We start from the raw sequence: 17,860 nt of genomic DNA, 5'->3' as shown, positions 1-17,860 counted from the left end.
GCCACCCTCCTTCAAAGGCAAATAAATAAATAATATGTTATGTAGAGCATACATAGAAAATTTTCTTTCACAAGAATAAAAATATTTGTACATTTTGTACTTAGTGTAGTTCAGCAATCCATTTTATGTTAACAAATTTAGTTAACTGTTAGGAGTTACAGTACATATACAAAAGAACTCAATAGAAGGCAGATATTTTAACTCTTAAGAATATGTGTGATTTAATTTTTTCTTATATTTTTTAAGAAGATACTCCATTTGTGAATTCAGGTTTGGTTAGCCCGTTTTTAAGACTTTTTGCTATGTATTTTGAATACCTCCATTTTCTTCTTTTTATAGAGCCTTTGAGCGTCTTCTTTCTTGTTTTCTCAAGTTCTTGCTTCTTAGCACACTCTGCTTGTGCTTGTTCATATTCATACAATTTTTGATTTGATGTTTTCTTTTTCTTTGGAGTAGTAATGGAGTTTATTCTTATGCTACCTTGTTCTGCTGCTTAACATTACAATGTTCTTCATACAAAGCTTGGTCAATGCCATTTTTTTTTTTTTTTTTTGGCAAAGTTTGATCAGCTTGCTCTTCTGACAGAGGCTGTTCAACTTTTCTAGGTTGCTTCCTGAGTCTGCTCTTCAGCTAAATAAAGATGTTTCAGATGACCAGGGTATCGATCTGTGGATTGGGATTCCTGTGAGGTTTGAGCCTTCTTTTCCCTCCATAGCAATTTCTTGAAATTTTGCTGAATCTTCAGTTTTATTCAGAATGCAAAGCCTGGTCCCTCATGAACTCTTCCCACGATGGCCTGCAGATGATTGGATTGCCCTGTCCTCTTCTTCACATTCTTATTCCTGAATCTTACCAGAGAAAATCCTTTGCTACATGTCCAAACATTCCCTGGTGGCCACCCTGCTGCTGGCCTCACTGATGCCATGGTGCACCAGCCAAGTCATACTTTATAATATTTAATCAGTAGTAGGGTGCCCTTGAAGAGTTTAGAATATGGATGGGTCTGTGTTTCAAAAAGTTTACTCTGGCTGGAGGGTTTTGAGCATTGAGAGCTTGAAACAGGGAAGCCAATTGAGTGGATCAGTGAGAGAACATATGTGAAAGCATTTTTCAGCTGTAATGTGTTATATAAATCTGAGTTATTGTGTCAGAGCTAATGAGAGCCTTGATCTTAGGATTTCTGACTCCAAGTCCTGGCCCTTCTTTCCACGTCATGTTATTTTGGCAACAACATCTATGTAGCTTTGCCATTTGTACTTGTGTTGACAATTAAGACTCTTAAAGTACTTCACCATTTTCTGAGGACTTGATATTAAGGATGTTTTACTCTTTCCAACAACACCCTGGTGAGGGCAGGACTCAGCCCTGATTTATAACTGCTGAAGTGACAGTTAAATTTGGAAAGAAAAATCAGTTGGTTGAGTAAGAAAACAAGTATAAAGCTGAGAAACAGTCCCTCATGGGGCCTAGCAGGAGGAAGTGAAAATCAGTAAAGGTAATAGTTAGAAAAGTAATAGTCCAAGAGGTAACAGTAAACAAACACACAGACACATAGACACACACACACACACACACACACACACACACACGTGTTAGAGAATCATGGCACATAATTAATCTTTTGTGCATAGCACCTTATAGTTTACAAAGTGCTTTCCATTTTAACCTCAAATTCAGCTTCAGAAAACCAGATAACGTTTTCTTACCCTTTTTCTCAAAATGTAATAGGGAAAGTGAATATGGGAATGAGCTAGGGAATTATTTATAATGCCTCTGTCATGTTATAGCATCTAAGTTAGTGCATTACAAGCATGAGCTCTTTGAATTATCCTTGTAAAATAGATACCATACACTTGTTTTATAGAGAAGGACACTGAAACTCAGTGTGGTTAAGTGACCTGCCTAGTGTCACACAGTTGAAACATGGCAGAACTGGGAGTCTGACTTCTGTCTCTCTGACTCTAGATCTAGAGCTCCATTCATTCCATGTACCATATCTGAAGCACTGACACTTTTAGATTGCTCACAGAAGTCCAAACTCAGTCTTGAAGAGAAAAAATAAGATGCCAAAGCCCCACACATAAAAGAGAGGTTCATAAGTCTCACATAGACCACAGATTAAATTTGACTTTGAACTTTGATATTTTGGAAAGCTGGAGTCTATTACATTGCTTGGTAGGTAAATAGCATGACTCAAGGGGATGGGCAATTTCAGCCATACGATCTGAGAAGAGAAATACAAAGAGGATTCTACTAGATAATATGAAAGTTGGGGCTGTGATTTCTTCAACTTTATCATCTTCAAAGTTTACAGTGAATTGTCTGCTACATAGTAAGTACTCAATATAAATTGATTAAATTTGTCAAATAGTTGGGTTCAGCTGGAAGGTAGAAGAAGAAGAATTTGAGTACTCTTTTTTCCCAGTGTCCCCTTTTCATTGATTTTGTAGGGAGTCAGTCTTTCTCAATATTTTCTCTATTCATATAATCTCTGTAATGTTCCCACTAAATTAATTAGCCATCTGTGCCTAAGTACTTTGCAGCTTGTACTACACTGGCTGTAGAAAAATTGTATAGCTAGCTTTTCTACTCTTAATGAAGAGTCCAGTGCCACAGAAAATTCAGCCAGCTAGAATGAAACTTCCAAACGAGTCCCAAGTGCCTTGGAGATATTCTAGGCCCAAACCTTATTCCAAATTCAAACTTCATTCGTTTCTCTTCTAGAAATGGAGGCAAATTTATGTAGGAATGAGCTTTATTGCTTGTGCCCAGGACATGCAAATATTTTAAGTAGGGGAAGTCATGGGATGTCCATTTTTCACCTCAGAAGACCAGATGAAACAAGAATGGAGTCTTGAGCAGATAATTAACTGGAGGGAGAGGAGATGCTGCCTGTCTCAGACTGTCTCAGACCATGAAATGGGGGCACAATGACCTTAGGAAGGCTCTTATAAGGTTCTTTTAAACAAATCATTAATGAATGACTTAGTTATCTGCTGGGCATTGTGATAGTCACTCTGATGGGGAAGTAGGGATAAAAAAGATATGAAGAAACCACAAAACATGTTTATAAAGGCAGAGAACAAACTGGTGGTTGCTAGAAGGGAGGGGAGTGATTATATGGGCAAAATAAATGAAGGGGATTAAGAGGTACAAATTTACAGTCATAAAATATGTCAAGGGTATGAAAAGTACAGCATAGGGAATATAGTCAATAATATTGTAACATCATTGTTTGCTTATAAATGCTAACTACACTTATGGTGCTGCACATTGTGTAATGTATAGAATTGTCAATTCACTATGTTGCACACCTGGAACTAATATAACATTGTATGCCAGCCATACTTCAGTTAAAAAGGTGGAATTTAAGAAATAAAACAAATTAACAAAGGGAAACAAAGAGAGAGAGGGGAAACCAAGAAACAGATTCTTAACTATAGAGAACAAACTGATGGTTACCAGAGGGGAGTAGATGGGAGGATGAGTTAAAGAGGTGATGGGGATTAAGGAAAGCACTTGTTGTGATGGGCACTGGATGTTATATGGAAGTGTTGAATCACTATATTGTACACCTGAAACTAATATTACACTGTATATTAACTAATTGGAATAATAAAAAAAAACTAAAGCAAATGAGATATGCCTCAGAGAGCTCACACCAGGAAAGGAGTAATTGAGAGTCAAATTCTGGCTGAGTCTAGGTAGATGGTGGTCAGCAAGAGCTTTAAGGGCTTCCTATAGGAAGTGGGTTTTGAGCTCGGTCTTGAAGATGCTTAACAATTTGGGGAAATAACTGCAAGGAATGGTGGAAGCAGAGTTGCTGAGGTGAGTGAGTGTAATTCACTCCAGATGGTAGCAACTAAGCTAAAGGGGCCTGGTGAGTAGAAAAAATAGTTGCTTACAGAAGGCTGGCTTGGTTGTAACTGTCCCCTTTGAGCAAAGAGCACCCTTGAACAAAAGATGAGATCCTAAGAGATGCCATGAGGAAGAGAACTCTGCTTTACAAACCAGATAAAATATAAGCTCTACATCACACTAATCCTAGAAAGGCAGAGACAACTTAGCCAAGTCTCTTCTTTTGGCAAGTGAGAAAACTGAGAGGGAAAAGGAATTGCACAAGTCAACACAACAACTCTGAAGCAGAGCCACCACTAGAACCCAAGCCTTCTGAGTACACTTTCAGGTTTAGAGATTCTATGAATAAAAATTTGTGAAAAGCATAATATTGTCAAAGACTATTTATGGAAATCATCTAACAGAGTACTTGGCACATGGCAACTATTAAATGGAGAGAGAAGGTAGTATAGTGCTTAAGAGCACACATCCCAAAGCCAAATTGCTTGTATTTGAACCCAGGCTCTGCCACTTCCTATCTGTGATTCTGGGCTCTTGTATCTCAGTTGTGATGGTTATCATGAGGATTAAATTATTATTTACTATCTGTAAGGTGCTTAGAAAAATTCCTGAAACAAAGTTGCTATGTAAATATCTGATGATAAATAAAGTTTTAAAGTTCCGTTTCCCTTTCCACTATCGCTGCTACTCAGGGGATGATTTCAGAGGGAAAGCACAAAGCAGTTTTACCTCATCTCTATTTCCTTTTTATTATTATTATTATTATTTTTAATATATGAAATTTATTGTCAAATTGGTTTCCATACAACACCCAGTGCTCATCCCAAAAGGTGCCCTCCTCAATACCTATCACCCACCCTCTCCTCCATCCCACCCCCCATCAACCCTCAGGTTGTTCTCAGTTTTTAAGAGTCTCTTATGCTTTGGATCTCTCCCACTCTAACCTCTTTTTTTTTTCTTTTTTCCTCCCCCTCCCCCATGGGTTCCTGTTAAGTTTCTCAGGATCCACATAACAGTGAAACCATATGGTATCTGTCTTTCTCTGTATGGCTTATTTCACTTAGCATCACACTCTCCAGTTCCATCCACGTTGCTACAAAAGGCCATATTTCATTTTTTCTCATTGCCACGTAGGATTCCATTGTGTATATAAACCACAATTTCTTTATCCATTCATCAGTTGATGGACATTTAGGCTCTTTCCATAATTTGGCTATTGTTGAGAGTTCTGCTATGAACATTGGGGTACAAGTGCCCCTATGCATCAGTACTCCTGTATCCCTTGGATAAATTCCTAGCAGTGCTATTGCTGGGTCATAGGGTAGGTCTATTTTTAATTTTCTGAGGAACCTCCACACTGCTTTCCAGAGCGGCTGCACCAATTTGCATTCCCACCAACAGTGCAAGAGGGTTCCCGTTTCTCCACATCCTCTCCAGCATCTATAGTCTCCTGATTTGTTCATTTTGGCCACTCTGACTGGCGTGAGGTGATACCTGAGTGTGGTTTTGATTTGTATTTCCCTGATAAGGAGCGACGCTGAACATCTTTTCATGTGCCTGTTGGCCATCCAGATGTCTTCTTTAGAGAAGTGTCTATTCATGTTTTCTGCCCATTTCTTCACTGGGTTGTTTTTCGGGTGTGGAGTTTGGTGAGCTCTTTATAGATTTTGGATAGTAGCCCTTTGTCCGATATGTGATTTGCAAATATCTTTTCCCATTCCTTTGGTTGCCTTTTAGTTTTGTTGGTTGTTTCCTTTGCTGTGCAGAAGCTTTTTATCTTCATAAGAACCCAGTAATTCACTTTTGCTTTTAATTCCCTTGCCTTTGGGGATGGGTCAAGTAAGAGATTGCTGCAGCTGAGGTCAGAGAGGTCTTTTCCTGCTTTCTCCTCTAGGGTTTGGATGGTTTCCTGTCTCACATTCAGGTCCTTTATCCATTTTGAGTTTCTTTTTGTGAATGGTGTGAGAAAGTGGTCTAGTTTCAACCTTCAGCATGTTGCTGTCCAGTTCTCCCAGCACCATTTGTTAAAGAGGCTGTCTTTTTTCCATTGGATGTTCTTTCCTGCTTTGTCAAAGATTAGTTGGCCATACGTTTGTGGGTCTAGTTCTGGGGTTTCTATTCTATTCCATTGATGTATGTGTCTGTTTTTGTGCCAACACCATGCTGTCTTGATGATTACAGCTTTGTAGTAGAGGCTAAAGTCTGGGATTGTGATGTCTCTTGCTTTGGTCTTCTTCTTCAAAATTACTTTGGCTATTAGGGGCCTTTTGTGGTTCCATATGAATTTTAGGATTGCTTGTTCTAGTTTCGAGAAGAATGCTGGTGCAATTTTGACTGGGATTGCATTGAATGTGTAGATAGCTTTGGGTAGTATTGACATTTTGACAATATTTATTCTTCCAATCCATGAGCAGGGAATGTCTTTCCATTTCTTTAAATCTTCTTCAATTACCTTCATAAGCTTTCTATAGTTTTCAGCATACAGATCCTTTACATCTTTGGTTAGATTTATTCCTAGGTATTTTATACTTCTTGGTGCAATTGTGAATGGGATCAGTTTCTTTATTTGTCTTTCTGTTGCTTCATTGTTAGTGTATAAGAATGCAACTGATTTCTGTACATTGATTTTGTATCCTGCAACTTTGCTGAATTCATGTATCAGTTCTAGCAGACTTTTGGTGGAGTCTATCGGATTTTCCCTGTATAATATCATGTCATCTGCAAAAAGTGAAAGCTTGACTTCATCTTTGCCAGTTTTGATGCCTTTGATTTCCTTTTGTTGTCTGATTGCTGATGCTAGAACTTCCAGCACTGTGTGAAACAACAGCGGTGAGAGTGGGCATCCCTGTCGTGTTCCTGATCTCAGGGAAAAAGCTCTCAGTTTTTCCCCGTTGAGGATGATGTTAGCTGTGGGCTTTTCATAAATGGCTTTTATGATGTTTAAGTATGTTCCTTCTATCCCGACTTTCTCAAGGGTTTTTATTAAGAAAGGGTGCTGGATTTTGTCAAATGCTTTTTCTGCATCGATTGACAGGATCATATGGTTCTTCTCTTTTTTTTTGTTAATGTGATGTATCACGTTGATTGATTTGCGAATGTTGAACCAGCCCTGCATCCCAGGAATGAATCCCACTTGATCATGATGAATAATTCTTTTTATATGCTGTTGAGTTCGATTTGCTAGTACCTTATTGAGAATTTTTGCATCCATATTCATCAGGGATATTGGCCTGTAGTTCTCTTTTTTTACTGGGTCTCTGTCTGGTTTAGGAATCAAAGTAACACTGGCTTCATAGAATGAGTCTGGAAGTTTTCCTTCCCCTTCCATTTCTTGGAATAGCTTGAGAAGGATAGATATTATCTCTGCTTTAAACGTCTGGTAGAACTCCCCTGGGAAGCCATCTGGTCCTGGACTCTTATTTATTGGGAGATTTTTGATAACCGATTCAATTTCTTAGCTGGTTATGGGTCTGTTCAAGCTTTCTATTTCCTCCTGATTGAGTTTTGGAGGAGTGTGGGTGTTCAGGAATTTGTCCATGTCTTCCAGGTTGTCCAATTTGTTGGCATATAATTTTCATAGTATTCCCTGATAATTGTTTGTATCTCTGAGGGATTGGTTGTAATAATTCCATTTTCATTCATGATTTTATCTATTTGGGTCATCTCCCTTTTCTTTTTGAGAAGCCTGGCTAGAGGTTTGTCAATTTTGTTTATTTATTCAAAAAACCTACTCTTGGTTTCGTTGATCTGCTCTACAGTTTTTTTAGATTCTATATTGTTTATTTCTGCTCTGATCTTTATTATTTCTCTTCTTCTGCTGGGTTTAGGCTGCCTTTGCTGTTCTGCTTCTATTTCCTTTAGGTGTGCTGTTAGATTTTGTATTTGGGATTTTTCTTGTTTCTTAAGACAGGCCTGGATTGCAATGTATTTTCCTCTCAGGACTGCCTTCGCTGCGTCCCAAAGCATTTGGATTGTTGTGTTTTCATTTTCGTTTGTTTCCACATGGTTTTTAATTTCTTCTCTAATTTCCTGGTTGACCCATTCATTCTTTAGCAGGGTGTTCTTTAACCTCCATGCTTTTGGAGGTTTTCCAGACTTTTTCCTGTGGTTGCTTTCAAGCTTCATAGCATTGTGGTCTGAAAGTATGCATGGTATAATTTCAATTCTTGTAAACTTATGAAGGACTGTTTTGTGACCCAGTATATGATCTATCTTGGAGAATGTTCCATGTGCACTCGAGAAGAAAGTATATTCTGTTGCTTTGGGATGCAGAGTTCTAAATATATCTGTCAAGTCCATCTGATCCAATGTCTCATTCAGGGCCCTTGTTTCTTTATTGACCGTGTGTCTAGATGATCTATCCATTTCTGTAAGTGGGGTGTTAAAGTCCCCTGCAATTGCCACATTCTTATCAATAAGGTTGCTTATGTTTATGAGTAGTTGTTTTATATATTTGGGGGCTCCGGTATTCGGCGCATAGACATTTATAATTGTTAGCTCTTCCTGATGTATAGACCCTGTAACTATTATATAATGCCCTTCTTCATCTCTTGTTACAGCCTTTAATTTAAAGTCTAGTTTGTCTGATATAAGTATGGCTACTCCAGCTTTCTTTTGGCTTCCAGTAGCATGATAAATAGTTCTCCATCCCCTCACTCTCAATCTAAAGGTGTCCTCAGGTCTAAAATGAGTCTCTTGTAGACAGCAAATAGATGCGTCTTGTTTTTTTATCCATTCTGATACCCTATGTGTTTTGGTTGGCGCATTTAGTCCATTTACATTCAGTGTTATTATAGAAAGATACGGGTTTAGAGTCATTTGATGTCTGTATGTTTTGGCTTGTAGTGATGTCTCTGGTACTTTGTCTCACAGGATCCCCCTTAGGATCTCTTGTAGGGCTGGTTTAGTGGTGACAAATTCCTTCAGTTTTTGTTTGTTTGGGAAGACCTTTATCTCTCCTTCTATTCTAAATGACAGACTTGCTGGATAAAGGATTCTCGGCTGCATATTTTTTCTGTCTAGCACACTGAAAATCTCGTGCCAATTCTTTCTGGCCTGCCAAGTTTCAAAAGAGAGATCAGTCACGAGTCTTATAGGTCTCCCTTTATATGTGACGGCAGGTTTACCCCTTGCTGTTTTCAGAATTTTCTCTTTATCCTTGTATTTTGCCAGTTTCACTATGATATGTCATGCAGAAGATCGATTCAAGTTACGTCTGAAGGGAGTTCTCTGTGCCTCTTGGATTTCAATGCCTTTTTCCTTCCCCAGTTCAGGGAAGTTCTCAGCTATTATTTCTTCAAGTACCTCTTCAGCACCTTTCCCTCTCTCTTCCTCCTCTGGGATACCAATTATGCGTATATTATTTCTTTTAGTGTATCACTTAGTTCTCTAATTTTCCCCTCATACTCCTGGATTTTTTTATCTCTCTTTTTCTCAGCTTCCTCTTTTTCCATAACTTTATCTTCTAGTTCACCTATTCTCTCCTCTGCCTCTTCTGTCTGAGCCATGGTGGTTTCCATTTTGTTTTGCATTTCGTTTAAAGTGCTTTTCAGCTCCTTATGACTGTTCCTTAGTCCCTTGATCTCTGTAGCAAGAGATTCTCTGCTGTCCTCTATACTGTTTTCAGGCCCAGCGATTAATTTTATGACTACTATTCTAAATTCACTTTCTGTTATATTATTTAAATCCTTTTTGATCAGTTCATTAGTTGTTGTTATTTCCTGGAGATTCTTCTGAGGGGAATTCTTCCACTTGGTCATTTTGGATAGTCCCTGGCGTGGTGAGGACCTGCAGGGCACTTCCCCTGTGCTGTGGTGTATAACTGGAGTTGGTGGGCGGAGCTGCAGTCAGACCTGATGTCTGCCCCCAGCCCACCACTGAGGCCACAGTCAGACTGGTGTGTGCCTTCTCTTCCCCTCTCCTAGGGGCAGGATTCACTGTGGGGTGGTGTGGCCTGTCTGGGCTTCTTGCACACTGCCAGGCTTGTGATGCTGGGGATCTGGCATATTAGCTGGGGTGGGTAGGCAAAGTGCACGGGGGCAGGAGGGGCAGGCTTAGCTTGCTTCTCCTTAGGTGATCCACTTCAGGAGGGGCCCTGTGGCAGCGGGAGGGAGTCAGATCCGCTGCCGGAGGTTTGGCTCCGCAGAAGCACAGAGTTGGGTGTTTGCGTGGAGTGAGCAAGTTCCCTGGCAGGAACTGGTTCCCTTTGGGATTTTGGCTGGGGGATGGGCCGGGGAGATGGCGCTGGCAAGTGCCTTTGTTCCCCACCAAACTGAGCTCTGTCGTCTGGGGGCTCAGCAGCTCTCCCTCCCTTTGTCCTCCAGCCTTCCCACTTTCCGAGCAGAGTTGTTAACTTATGACCTCCCAGATGCTAAGTCACGCTTGCTGTGGGAACACAGTCCATCAGGCCCCTCCGCTTTTGCAAGCCAGACTCAGGGGCTCTGCTTGGCCGGCGACCTGCCCCTCTGCCCCGGCTGCCTCCCGCCAGTCCGTGGAGCGTGCACTGCCTCGCCGCCCTTCCTACCCTCTTCCGTGGGGTCTCGTCTGAGCTTGGCTCCGGAGACTCAGTTCTGCTAATCCTCTGGCGGTTTTCTGGGTTATTTAGGCAGGTGTAGGTGGAATCTAAGTTATCAGCAGGATGCGCGGTGAGCCCAGTGTCTTCCTAAGCCGCCATCTTCCCTCCAATCAAACTATGTCTTCTTAATCTGACAGAGCCTAGTTCATGTCGTTAGTAAATATTTAATACTTTAATACATGATTGAATTCAATTGCTACTTGATCTTCAGAGTCACTACTTGGGAAAGGTAGCAAGGATGATATTACTAAAGCAATGGATATCACACTTTAGTATTCATTAGAACATTTGGCATGTTTGTTGAATTTTTGATTTTTGAAAAAAAATTAGCACAGGCAGAAAAAAAGAGCTTTTCAAATTAGGAAAAAGAGCAATAAAATTGGCAAGATGTAGAATCTTTTCTTTAGCATGGTCTTTATTACATTTTAGTACTTTTTAAAAAAGTTTATTTATTTATTTTGAGAGATAGAGAAAGAGAGAGGGAGAACTCTCAGGGGATAAGCAGAGAGAGAGGGAGAGAAAACATATTAAGCAAGCTCTGCACTGATAGCACAGAGCCCAATGTGGGGCTCAATTTCATGAATGATGAGATAGTGAGCTAAGTTGAAATCAAGAGTCAGACACTTAACCAACTCAGCCACCAGGCACCCCATTTTTAGTATTTTTTTTATAAGAGATGGACTGGTTGGTGTTTCAGAGCCTCCCATATTTGTCTTGGTAGTTGCATTGAATATTAACTTTGACATAATTCAGGGAATAAGATAGAAGGAAAGTCAGTAAAGAGTGGGCAGTTTAGTTTGTTTTTTGTTTTATAGCTGAAAACAGGAAGAGGGTCAGCATTTCCATGACACACTCCTCAAAAGGATGACATTGCTACATAATACTAATATTAGACAACACTAAATTTTTACAGTGCTTACTCTGTTGCAGACACAAGTCTTAATATATTTCACTCTTCACTCTTTCAAACCTTATAATAATCTATGGAGTAAGTAGTATTATCACTTGCACTTTTAGATAAAGAAACTAAGCCACAGAGACCTCAGGTGACTTGCTCAGGGTCACATATACATTATGTGACAGGATCTAGATTCATTTTAGGATGTCTGGTTCTAGAATATGTGCTATTGCCACTGTTCTTCATTGACCCTTAGGTTTGAGTAAAACCTCTCAGGAGGCAGGAAGATGATATATCTCTGTTTTGTGGTAATTTTAATCCTTGATAAGGTCCAGGTATCCTCTGTCATATTTTGAATAAAATTTATAATCTGAGAAATTCAGATTGTTATTAACTAGCTTTTATTGTCCGTTCCTTCTTCCTACTCTCCCTCCATATAACCCTTGTTATGCTAGTAGATTTGAAGTTTTTACTTTCTCTTGGGGAATTTCTATAACATAGAATCTCTAAATGCAACAATAATTACCTCTAACAGGTACACAGCATTTCCATACCCATTTTCTCATGTAGTCCTCAGCAGTTTTGTGGGGTAGGCTTGGCATGGATTATTTTCATAGTTTTATAGATGGGAAATTTGAGGCCCAGAGAAGGTAGGTGACTTGCCCAAGGTTACACAATAAGTTAAGATCAGAATCTAGATCAGTTAGTCCACATATATTTATTGGACACCTATTAGGTAGAAGGCATTGTTCTAGGCATGATTCTAAAACTTTCTGATTCTAACTCTGGTGCTCTAGCAAATATACCACTATTTGCTTTCATGGAAGCTATGAAGAATGTTTACCTAGGTTCCATGAGTAGGAGAATAAGCATTTGTTGAGTTCATGCACCAGGGTAAGAATTTTATTTGCTTTGATATTACTGAATCCTTCTACCAACACGGAAAGTTTGGGACTTGTAAGTATATTTAGAACAAAACAGCAGAGTAGTGAGACAAATCCCAGTTTGAGTTGGCTCCCTTTATCCTCTCTAGAGTTCAATGTCAATCTTGGGCTGTAGCACTGGAATGTTCCTCTGGCATACTTTACTAAAAGCATTTCCAGGAATGCTGAACTCAACATGAACACATCTTTTCATTTGTCTTTTGCTGCTTCCCTGGGTCTCTCCATAGAACCATAAATAAACAAGTGGAAAACAGCCAGGTTAATGAAGAAGAAAGGAAATGCGAGGGACGCCTGGGTGGCTCAGTCGGTTGAGCGGCCGACTTCGGCTCAGGTCATGATCTTGCAGTCCATGAATACGAGCCCCGCGTCAGGCTCTGTGCTGACAGCTCAGAGCCTGAAGCCTGTTTCAGATTCTGTGTCTCCCTCTCTCTGACCCTTCCCCGTTCATGCTCTGTCTCTCTCTGTCTCAAAAATAAATAAACATTTAAAAAAATTAAAAAAAAAAAGAAGAAAGGAAATGGGGCCTAGATTTTGGATTATATTTTGGGTTCTTAGTCCCACTAATGCCCAATGTGTCTTCCAATTCCAGGTCATAGATGGATAGATAGGGTCTCTTGCAACAGTCCTCTGAGACATGACCTAGTTCTTATGCTCATGTTCTGCTGGCTACTCCAGCTGCTGCTTCTAATTCCACAGGCCCTGCATCACTCAGAGAATGAAAGTTTGAGAAAGACAAAAGGGTGTGGAAGAGGAAGCTTTCTCAGAACTATATTATGAATCTTAAGGGAACTTAGTTCATTTCTGTTGAGGTAGCTTCTCCTGTTACCTTTTGGGGAAGGCCTGAGTATCAGTGTTTTGCTGAAATTTTATTTGGTGGTGGCCAAGACTAAGTGGATGACATAATATAGTATTTAGTAAATGACATGTCTTGGGTCAGCCTGCTTACTTGCCTTAAGTCACAGGCAAAAGGACTTCTCACTCTGGGCCATCTTACCTCTCAGTCCTGGGCTTTAGCACCCAAGGACCTTAGTAATTGAGGAGAATTTTATAAATGTGGAGTCTTTTGGATAGAAAAATATGCTAGAGTCATTCATCTTTTCATAAAGATTCTTTGGGAAAGAGATTCCACAACATGTCTGATTAATCCAATTAAATGAGACAACAAAAAGAAATAAATTGCATCCAAATTTTCACTATTTGCAGATGACATGATGCTCTGTATACAAAACACTAACAACTCCACCAAAAACTTGCCGGAACTGATAAATTAATTATGTAAAGTCACAGGATACAAAACCAATATGCCAAAATCTATTGCATTTCTATACACTAATAATGAAGAAGCAGAAAGAGAAATTAAGAAAACCCCATTTTCTTTTTTTATGTCTTTGAATTCTTATGTATATTTTTAAATATGAAATTTATTGTCAAACTGGTATCCAAACAACACCCAGTGCTCATCCCAACAGGTGCCCTCCTCAATACCACCACCTCCCCTCCCTTCCCTCCCACCCCAAGAGAAAATTCTGAAAGCAGATAGGGATAAACACTCTCTAACATATAAAGGGAAACCAATAATACTAGTGACGGATCTATTTACTGAAACTTGGCAGGCCAGAAAGGAATGGCAGGAAATCGTCAATGTGATGAACAGAAAAATATGCAGCCAAGAATCTTTTATCCAGCAAGTCTGTCATTCAGAATGGAAGGAGAGATAAAGGTCTTCCCAAACAAACAAAAACTGAAGGAATTCATCACCACTATACCAATCCTATAAGACATCCTCAGGGGGACTCTGTGAGTGAAATGTTGCAAAGACCACAAAGTACCAGAGACATCACTACAAGCATGAAACCTACAGACATCACAATGACTCTAAACCCATAATAACACTGAATGTAAATGGACTAAATGCTCCAACCAAAAGACATAGGGCATCAGAATGGATAAAAAAAAACAAAAAAAAAACCAAAAACATAAAAAAACAAGACCCCATCTATTTGCTGTCTACAAGAGACTCATTTTAGACCTGAGGACACCTTCAGATTGAAAGTGAGGGGATGGAGAACTATCTATCATGCTACGGGAACTCAAAAGAAAGTTGGAGTAGCCATACTTATATCAGACAAACTAGTCTTTAAATTAAAGGCTGTAACAAGAGATGAAGAAGGGCATTATATAATACTTACAGAGTCTATCCATCAGGAAGAGCTAACAATATTAAATGTCTATGTGCCGAATACAGGAGCCCCCAAATATATAAAACAATTACTCACAAACATAAGCAACCTTATTGATGAGAATGGCTTCATAGAATGAGTCTGGAAGTTTTCTTTCCCTTTCTATTTTTTGGAACAGCTTGAGGATAGGTATATCTCTGCTTTAAATATCTAGGAGAATTTCCCAGGGAAGCCATCTGGTCCTGGACTCTTATTTTTTGGCAGATTTTTGATAACTGATTCAGTTTCTTTGCTGGTTATGGTTCTGTTCAAGTGTTCTATGTCTTCCTGTTTGAGTTTTTGAAGTGTGTGGGTGCTTAGGAATTTTTCCATTTCTTCCAGGTTGTCCAGTTCATTGGCATATATTTTTTCATAGTATTCCCTGATAATTGTTTGTATTTCTGAAGGATTGGTTATAATAATTCCATTTTCATTCTAGATTTTATCTATAGGGCTCATCTTCCTTTTTTTTTTTTTGAGAAGTCTGGCTAAAGGTTTATCAATTTTGTTTAATTTCTGAAAAAAACAACTCTTGGTTTCATCGTCTGCTGTAGTTTTTTTTTTAGATTCTATATTGTTTATTTCTGCTCTGATCTGTATTATTTCTTTTCTTCTGCTGGGTTTGGGGTGTCTTTGCTGTTCTGCTTCTATTTCCTTTAGGTGTGCTGTTAGATTTTGTATTGGGGATTTTTCTTGTTTCTTGAGATAGACCTGGATTACAATGTATTTTCCTCTCAGGACTGCCTTAACTGCATCTCTTGGGATATATTTAAAGAAAACAAAAACACCATGTGAAAGTAATGTTTGTACCCCAATTTTTTGTAGCAACATTATTTTTTCATTTATTTTTATTTTTTACATGTGAATTTTATTGTCAGATTGGTTTCCATACAATCCCAGTGCTCATCACAAGAGGTACCCTCCTCAATGTCCATCACCCACTTCCCCCTCCCTCCCACCCCCCATCAACTTTCAGCTCATTCTCAGTTTTTAAGAGTCTCTTATGGTTTGCCTCCCTCCCTCTCTAACCTTGCAACATTATTTTTAATAACCAGAATATGGAAACAACCTAAGTGCCCATCGATGGATGCATAGACAGGATGTGATCACACACACACACACACACACACATGCACACGCACATGCACACATGCATGCACATACACAATCACAATAAAATGTTATTTAGCCATAAAAATAGGGAGATATTGCCATTTGAAACAACGTGGATGGGCCTTTAGGACAAAAAAATGTCATGTACTGTATGATCTCACTTATATGTGGAATCTTAAAAAAAAATAAACTCATATAAAAAGAGATCAGATTGGGGCGCCTGGGTGGCTCAGTCAGTTACACATTCGACTTTGGGTCAGGTCATGATCTTGCAATTCCTTAGTTCATGTCCCGTGTCAGGCCCTGTACCGACAGCTCAGAGCCTGCAGTCTGCTTCAAATTGTGTCTCCCTCTCTCCCTGCCCCTCCTCCACTCACACTGTCTCTCTCTCTCTCTCTCTCTCTCTCTCTCTCTCTCTCTCTCTCTGTCAAAGATAATTAAACATTAAAAAAATTGAAAAAAGAGATCATGTTTCTGGTTACCAGAGATGGGGATTAGGGGAAGGGGCAATTGGATGAAGATAGTCATAAGGTACAAATTTCCATTTACAAAGTAAATAAGTACTGGAGATGCAATGTACAAAGTGATGACTATAGTTAATTTTTCTGTGTGTATCTATAGATAGATACATGATAGATATGGTTTTTCCTGTATCCATTTGATATATATATATCTATATCTATCTATCTATCTATCTATCTATCTATCTATATATAATTCTGTATACATTTATCCATCGGTGGACCATTTATAATTCCTTTATTTCACTTATATTTATATGCCTTATTTCCTCTGCCTAATGAAATTGTAACATTTCAAAATTGAATATCACCTCTTCTATGAAGTCTTTCTTAACGTAAATCAGTTAGTCATTCTCTCCTCTGAGATTCCATAGCACTCTATTATAATTTTGTCATGGGAATTATTACATTGTGTTTATAATTAGTTTTCCCAGGTCTTACCAACCTGTGGGTTACATAGGGTAACATAACAAACATTTCACTGCTTTTTCCCCTATCTGCTCATATTGGACCTCAAATCCCCACAAACTATGCTTCTCTCACACATATCCAACAAACATTTCTGTGTATCCACAAGGTGTGGTTCAAATATGCTTTCAAACATGTCTCCTACCATGTACCGATCCAGCTCTGTCATCCACTTCAATTCTGGTATCTGTTGTCAATTTTTTGGGAACCACAGTCCCTCATTTAGTGAACACACTGCTCTGCTTACACCGAAGTGACCTTCAGTGTTTTTGAAAGGATTGTTTTGTTGTTGTTTTTGTTGTTGTTGCTGTTTTTTTGGGTAAAAGACAACAAGTTCAAATTTTGAAGACGGGATGTTGAGAAGGAACTCTTGTGCACTGTTGATGGAAATGCAAATTGGTGCAGCCACTGTAGAAAACAGTATGGAGGCTCCTCAAAAAAAATTAAAAATAGAAGTACCATATGATGCAGTAATTCCACTACTTGGTATTTACTCCCCCCCCAAAAAAAACCCTTAAAATACTAATTATAAAAGTCATATGTATCTCCATGTTTATTGCAACATTATTGACATTTATTGACAATAACCAGGGTATGGAAGAAACCTAAATGTTCATCGATAGAAGAATGGATAAAGATGTGATCTATACATACATACATGATAGAATATTACTCAGCTATAAACAAGGAATAACATTTTGTCATTTGCGTCAACATGAATGGACCTAGAGTGTATAATGCTAACTGAAATAAGTCAGAGAAAGGCAAAAACTGTAAGATTTAACTTATATGTGGAGTTTAAGAAACAAAGAAAATGAACAAAGGACAAAAGAAACAGACAAAAAAAAAGAGACTCTGAAATATAGAGAACAAACTGGTTGTTGCCAGAAGGGAGTTGGGGGAGGCAGATTGGTGAAATAGATAAAGGGCATCAAGAGTACACTCACCAATACAAGCACTGAGTAATGTATAGAATCACTATATTGTACACCTTAAACTAATATAACACTGTACATTAATTATATATGAATTAAAAATAGAAAAATAAATAAAACCACAAAAGAGATTTTTTTTATTTTGAAAGGATTATATAATTACAAGAAGTTACATGTACCCTTCACTCAGTTCCCTAAATTGTTATATTTTATATAAGTACAGAACAACATAAAAACAAGGAAATTGACACTGGTACGATGTGTGTGTGTAGATATGTACCATTTTATCACATGAGTAAACTCAAATAATCATTGCCATCGTTATACAAA

The 17,860-nt window shown here is 38.7% G+C and overlaps 1 pseudogene; it reads right to left on the bottom strand.

The window, feature by feature from the left end:
- Positions 1-204: 204 nt before the first annotated feature.
- Positions 205-925, bottom strand: LOC113597468 (thyroid transcription factor 1-associated protein 26-like; annotated as a pseudogene).
- Between the last annotated feature and the right edge of the window lie 16,935 nt (positions 926-17,860).

This window comes from Acinonyx jubatus, chromosome X (assembly GCF_027475565.1).
Source record: "Acinonyx jubatus isolate Ajub_Pintada_27869175 chromosome X, VMU_Ajub_asm_v1.0, whole genome shotgun sequence".
NCBI lineage: Eukaryota > Metazoa > Chordata > Mammalia > Carnivora > Felidae > Acinonyx > Acinonyx jubatus.
This window is presented reverse-complemented; position numbering and strand designations above follow the sequence as displayed.